This window comes from Sorghum bicolor, chromosome 3 (genome assembly GCF_000003195.3).
Source record: "Sorghum bicolor cultivar BTx623 chromosome 3, Sorghum_bicolor_NCBIv3, whole genome shotgun sequence".
Lineage (NCBI taxonomy): Eukaryota > Viridiplantae > Streptophyta > Magnoliopsida > Poales > Poaceae > Sorghum > Sorghum bicolor.
In genome coordinates, this window is record NC_012872.2 from 20,547,561 (window position 1) to 20,554,388 (window position 6,828).

General features: G+C 44.8%; 1 long non-coding RNA gene across 1 annotated transcript; it reads right to left on the reverse strand.

Annotated features, from left to right (window-relative positions):
* Nucleotides 1,535-2,798, reverse strand: LOC110433546. The gene is made up of 2 exons (XR_002451013.1): nt 2,507-2,798; nt 1,535-2,252 (listed from the first exon to the last, which is right to left on the reverse strand). It is a non-coding gene; the product is annotated as an uncharacterized LOC110433546 (long non-coding RNA).

A 6,828-nucleotide genomic window follows, 5' to 3' on the forward strand; every position in this document is an offset into this window, starting at 1 on the left:
GGTGGGAGCCCCCCAACCAATGGCCTTTGCCATTGCGCCGTGGATACATGATGCGATGAGTATGGAATTTTCACTACAGCTCAAACATACAATAATTAGCCTACCATAAAAATTTCATCATAATTAGACCACAGAAGCTATTGCTATGAATTATTTCAATTAATTGCAATAAAACAAAGATCTAAACTTACAGCAAAAAATTTGTACTCAAGCATACCTTATTATATACTCATTGTATAGACCTATTCACATGGAGTTTAATAAAATTAGTTTTTATTTTATAGTTTTTTATAATTTACAATGATTTTTCAAATATTCAGTAGAAATAAAAAAAAAGACAAAACCACCATTACTATAGCAAAACCACCGTCCAAAACCGTTTGGAGGGTTATTTGACCAATTTTAGAAAGTTCAGAGAATAAAAATCTGATTTTATAGTTTGAAAGGTGAAGTAGTCCTTGTTAAATAATTAGAGGAGTTGTATCTCTAGTAGACTACCTACACCCACTACCTATCCTATATTTGGGTATCTTGCTCACCGGGTGCAGCGCCCTGCTTTCCGGTGCGACGACCCTTGCTCCTCGGCGTGGCGTCCTGCTCGCCAAAGCCCTACTTGCTGGTGCACCGCGCTGCTCCGGGCCACCGCAGGCCCGCCCAAGGCTGCGTCGCAGCCACCCTAGGGTCTGCCCTAGCCCCGTGGGCCTCTCCGCCGGTCAGCCGCTGTCGTCAGAGTTTCTCTTGCCAGGATCGAGGTGCGTTCATGTCCCGAAGCAGATCTATGGAGAAGATAGAAGAGAGGATGACATGCGAACCTAATTGTCATTGTTTGCTAGGATTACTTTGGGTAGTCAATTTTAGGTAGTACTACTAGAGTTGAGAGCAATTTAGTTAGTATAAAAGCAGCTAGCTACCCAAACTGAGAAATAAATAGATTATTTTAAATAGTACTGTTAGAGATGCTCTAAGAGAATTACTAAAGTATGCTATGTTCTCTTGACGAGTATTGTACAACCTTGCCAAATTAGAAATTAGTGAAACACAGTTATAGGTGAGGCTTTGGGACCTGAGCTCGCGTTTTGCTTTGGGTCCCTCGCTGAATTTTGGTTTATTCTGATTATGCTGAAATTTTATGAAAAAAAATATTGTTCACTCACTAAAAAGTATTATTGAAGTAATGCAATAGAATAAGGCCAAATTCAAACTTGCTTTAAATCTCACGGAGCAAATTCAGCTCGCTGGCACTAGAAGGTGAGCTAGTCCAAGTGAGGTCTTGTTTAGTTTCTAAAATTTTTTGCAAAATTTTCTAGATTCCTGTTACATCGAATCATGCGGCACATGCATGAAGCACTAAATGTAAATAAAAATAATAATTAATTACATAGTTTACCTGTAATTTACAAGACGAATCTTTTGAAACTAGTTAATCTATGATTAATAAGTGCTACAGTGCTCATTTTGCCAAAAACTTTTGGAACTAAACAAGACTTGAGGTTGTGCACGTTAGAGCAACCACAATGTGTGAAAAAGCAGTCCATAAGGAATAAAATAATTGCTATCAGCCAACCACATACATTGTGGGTGTGGTCCATATATAGTCCATAGCCACCAGCCATCTCTAGCACTATAGACAACCCTTTAGGTAACAAAATACAATATATACACTGTACAACAAATAAACAAAGAGAGCCGTTGCATTCAGTAGGGAGCCGTTGGGCGGGTGGACGTTGGCCTGCTTCTTTGCTGCTTCCCTTCTTCACTACCTACAAAAACTAGCTGCTTCCCTTCTTCACTACCTACAAAAACTGAAGCTCCGTGCTTCACTCTTTCTCCACACTTCCCTGAGATTTTGAACTTCTACAACACAAGAATGGAACCCCCACCTGAAACTTTTGAGGCCTCCTCAATCAAGGCTTGAATCAAGACTCTCCAACCCAATACCATGAGGGTAGTGGTCAGATTTCTCCACCTTCCCAATCCCATATTCCCTTTGGAACATCTAATTTTCTATACAAAACTTCAATCCTTTTGGTCCTCCAGAAGTACACCATATGGCCATTCTCCTCACATATTCCAAGATGTTCCACAACAAGCGAGTTGGCAACAAGCTCCACCTAGCTTTCAAGGATTTCATCTCCAGGAAAGTTTAGGTGCATCTGCAAGCAATAGGTCTCCACCAGTCCTTCAATTTGGCCATTTGGGTGGAGCTGTAGCCAACACTTCTTCCCATGGATCTGAGTCTAGTTCTCGATACTCTACACAACAAGAGAAGCAATCAGTCAACATTGAAGATTTAAGTGCTAGAGTATTATGGCTTCTCCAATTAATTTAGAATTGTGTGTTTCAATTGAGTTGCTTTGTAATAGTATCTGTAATAAGGCAATTGTGCTCGTATTGCTCTCTTCCTTTCATTGTTCTCAGTTTGCAGAAAAAAAGAAATAAATAGTCTCCAAAGAACTAGTGCGTGCGAACGAACTACAAAATCAATAGAGATTGGAGGTAGAAATACCTGAGCCGAGGCTTCTGTCCGTTGATGCATGCGCTAGCTCACTGTGAGGTGGCCTTGGACGCGCTAGATCACCGGCCGTCCGCTCGCCACGAAAGTTTGTCGCGCCGGCCGTCCGGGCACCACGGGAGCTCACCTCACCGGCCGCCCGTGAGGTGGCTGCGCCCCAGGTCGCCAGCAGTACGTAAGGAGGCTGCTTCCGTCGTCGGCTGTCCACGAGGGGGACCGCACTCCAGGTCACCAGACGCCCGCGAGGTCACCGCTCAAAGCTACCCGATCTAAATTTGTAGGCTTCATCAGGGCATGTCACACCCCGTTGCCGCGGTGGGTCACCGGCGGCGTGAGACGAAGACAGAATTACGGCGAAACCCTGACGCCGGCGGGTTAACCCCCTGCCTTGGCGTGCGTGTGTATTACTCAATGTTCGATCCCTGGATACAGCAAATGGGCGACACTTATGTGTTCGCTAACAGTACTGGCGCTAGGGCCCCACACGTCATAGAACCACTAGAATACATAATGTGTAAATACGTTAACGCAATACAGAAGCGGTTTCTTGCTTGAGCTTCACTCCTGGACGTCGTGTGTGACATCTCCGCCCCCTTGAGTTCCAGCTTGTCCCCAAGCTGGCGCTTCCGGAAATCTTGCCCTGATGACATTGTAGTCCTCCCATGTTGTAGCGGATTCAGGAAGTCCAACCCATGTAAGCTTCACTTGGGAGATGGCCGAGTTGCCTTTGCGGACCAACCGGCGAGCAATGATAGCCTTGGGCACAGTCTCTGCAGCTTCAAGATCAGTTAGTTTTGGTAGAGTATCGAAGACTGGAGAGTAATCCGGTGTAAAAGGTTTGAGCTGAGAGATGTGGAACACAGGATGAATCATGGAGTCAGCTGGCAGTTGAAACTTGTATGCAACCTTGCCGATGCGCTGCAACACGTTGTAGGGGCCATAGTATTTGAATGCCAACTTGGGATATGGCCTGCTAGCAACAGTCGATTGGGTGTAGGGCTGAAGCTTCAGCAGAACCTGTTCTCCCACTTGAAACTGGAAATCCTTGCGTTTCTGATCAGCTGATTGTTTCATCTTGTTCTGTGCTCTGGCCAAATGTGTTTTCAGAGATTGCAAGTGTTGCTCCCTATTTTCCACCATTTCAGTGACTGAGGTGGATGCTGTAGGTGATAGTGTGGGTTCAGCTGCCAGTTTGGGTTCATACCCATACATTGCTTTGAATGGTGAGCAACCCAGAGCAGAGTGTAGGGAGGAATTGTACCAGAGTTCTGCTAGGGACAGCCATTTCTTCCAAGTGTGTGGGGAGTCCTGGACAGCACATCTCAAGTACATCTCGAGGCATTGATTCACCCTTTCAGATTGGCCATCGGTCTGTGGGTGGTAGGCAGTGCTGAGATTCAAAGTTGTTTTGTATGCTGAGAAAAGTTCCTTCCAGAAGTGACTGACAAATATGGGATCTCTGTCCGAAGTGATGGACTGAGGAAGACCATGGAGTTTGACAATCGCATCCATGAAAGCTTGGGCCACTACTGCTGCAGTGTAAGGATGCTTGAGTGGGATGAAATGTGCAACTTTGGTGAAACGATCCACGACAACGAGTATTACACTGTAGCCTTCAGACTTGGGAAGACCCTCGATGAAATCCATTGTCAGGTCTTGCCACATACCCTCAGGTGTGGGCAGAGGTTGGAGGAGCCCCAGAGGATGTTGTAGAGAGTGTTTTGCTTGTTGACAGGTGATGCATTGTTTGATAAACTGTTCCACATCTGTTTTCATGCCCTTCCAAGAGAAATGTTTCTTGAGCCTGTGGTAGGATGCAGCCACCCCAGAATGGCCTCCCAGAGCACTAGAGTGACAGGCTGCAATGAGCTTGGTTTGTAGAGCTGAGTTTTGACCAATCCAGACTTTCCCATTCTGCCATATGAGACCCTGAGCCAGAGAGAAGCCCTGTTGGTTTGGACTAGACACTGCTAGTTGTTGCAGTAACTGTTGTGCTCTGAGGTCAGTTGTGTAGGAATTTAGCACTTCCTGGATCCAAACTGGCTGTACTGTTGAGACTGCTTGTATAGCCATCATATGACCCACTCGAGATAAAGCATCAGCAGCTATGTTCTCCTTGCCTTTTTTGTAAATTATCTTAAAGTTCAGGCCCATCATTCTTGTCATGGCCTTTCTTTGCATCTCTGAATGCAGATTCTGCTCTTTGAGATATGCCAAGGACTTGTGGTCAGTTTGAATGACAAATTCCCCTCTCTCCAGGTAGTGCCTCCATTTGTCAACTGCCATGATGAGGGCCAAAAATTCTTTCTCATAGATAGATAGGGCTTTATGCTTCTCTCCCAGTGCTTTGCTTAAGAAGGCAACAGGTTGGTTCTTCTGCATGAGGACTGCCCCAATTCCATCTTGACATGCATCTGTCTCCACTGTGAAAGGTTGATGAAAATTGGGCAGGGCCAAGACTGGTGTGGTAGTCATTGCTGTTTTGAGATTCTGAAAAGCTTCCTGAGCCAAAGGGTTCCATGCAAAATGTTTCAGTCTGAGGATTGCTGTGAGGGGTTTACTGATGATGCCATATCCTTTGACAATCTTCCTGTAATAGCCTGTGAGACCGAGAAATGCTCTCGGTTCTGTCATTGTTGTTGGTTGGGGCCAGTTGAGCATATCAGCAATCTTGGAAGGATCAGTGGATACCCCTGTTGAAGAGATAATGTGGCCTAAGTATTCCAGACTGTCCTGGCCAAAGCTGCATTTAGACTCCTTTAGGTATAGTTGATGCTTCCTTAAGGTTTCCAGGACTTGTTCCAGATGGAAGATGTGGTCTTCCCAGGAAGAACTGTAGATGAGAATATCATCGAGGAAGACTAGCACAAATTTTCTGAGATAGGGTTTCAGAATCTCATTCATGACACACTGGAATGTGGCTGGAGCATTTGTGAGGCCAAAAGGCATCACTTTGTTCTGGTAATGTCCATGATGTGTCTTGAATGCAGTTTTGTGTTCATCATCTGGGAGCATCCTGACTTGGTGGTATCCAGACCTCATATCAAGCTTTGTGAATACTTTAGATCCAGCTAATTCATCCAAAATCTCATCTATCACAGGCATTGGAAATCTGTTTTTCACAGTGATATCATTTAACTTCCTGTAGTCCACACATAACCTCCAAGTACCATCTTTCTTCTTGACTAATAGAACAGGTGAGGCATATGGGCTGTGGCTGTGAGTTATGAGGCCTGCCTGGAGCAACTGCTGGACTTGTTTCTCAATTTCTGTTTTATGGAGTGGAGAGTAGTGGTAGGGTCTGGAGTTTACTGGTGTGGAACCAGGGATGATGGGGATAGCATGGTCATATGTTCTGGGAGGAGGTAGAGTTTGTGGATCAGTAAACACATCCTTGTAGATGACTTTGAGATCCTGAATACTGTCCTTCTGACTCTGGGTCATGGTACATGTGGAACTTGGGGCTGGTGGTATTGTCTGAACCAGAACAAATGCCGAGATGTCGTTTCCCTTAGCTGAGTTGTACACCTTGGTAGCAGAAATTGATGAGAGTTGTAATGGTGGACTGGTAAGACCTTTGAGCTTGATAAGTCTATCTTCTTCAAGAAACTCAATTGTTTTGGCCTGCCAGTCACAGTTCATGGGACTATGTGTGGATAACCAATCATAGCCGAGGATGGCATCATAAGGGTGCATGTCCAACACTATCATATCAGTGGTGAAACTTTGGCCTTGGCAATAACATTGGAGTTGGGAAACCATCCTCGTAGTGACCATAGTCTGTCCATTAGCCAGCTTGACTGTTCTCTGTTGGCATGGAATGGTTGGAAGTTGGGCCATATTCACAAACTGTGAACTGATGAAGCTATGGGTGCTGCCACTATCAATTAGCATCAACATGACTTTGTCCTTGACTTGGACCTTGAGCTTGATGCAGCTTGTTGTATCTTGACCAGATAGAGCATTGAGGGAAAGCTCACTGAACTGTTCCTGAAGGATATCTTCAGCAGCTAATTCATTTAGCACTTCGTCTGTTAATTCTCTATCAAGATCATTGATTGCTAAAGCATTGATTTGAGATTTTTGTCTCTTGGTGCAGACCTCAAGATGTCCTGGGATGAACTTCTCACCACAGTTGAAACAAAGGCCATTGGCTTTCCTGTAATCTCTGAGCTGCCGGTCTTTCCACAAGGGAGAAGATTGCAATTGTGGCTTTGTGTCAGACTTAAGTTGATTGTACTGTCTGTTGGTGTAAGGGGGTTTACTGTTCCTGGTTTTACCCCTTTCGAGCACCCTTTGTTGGACCTTAGCTAATG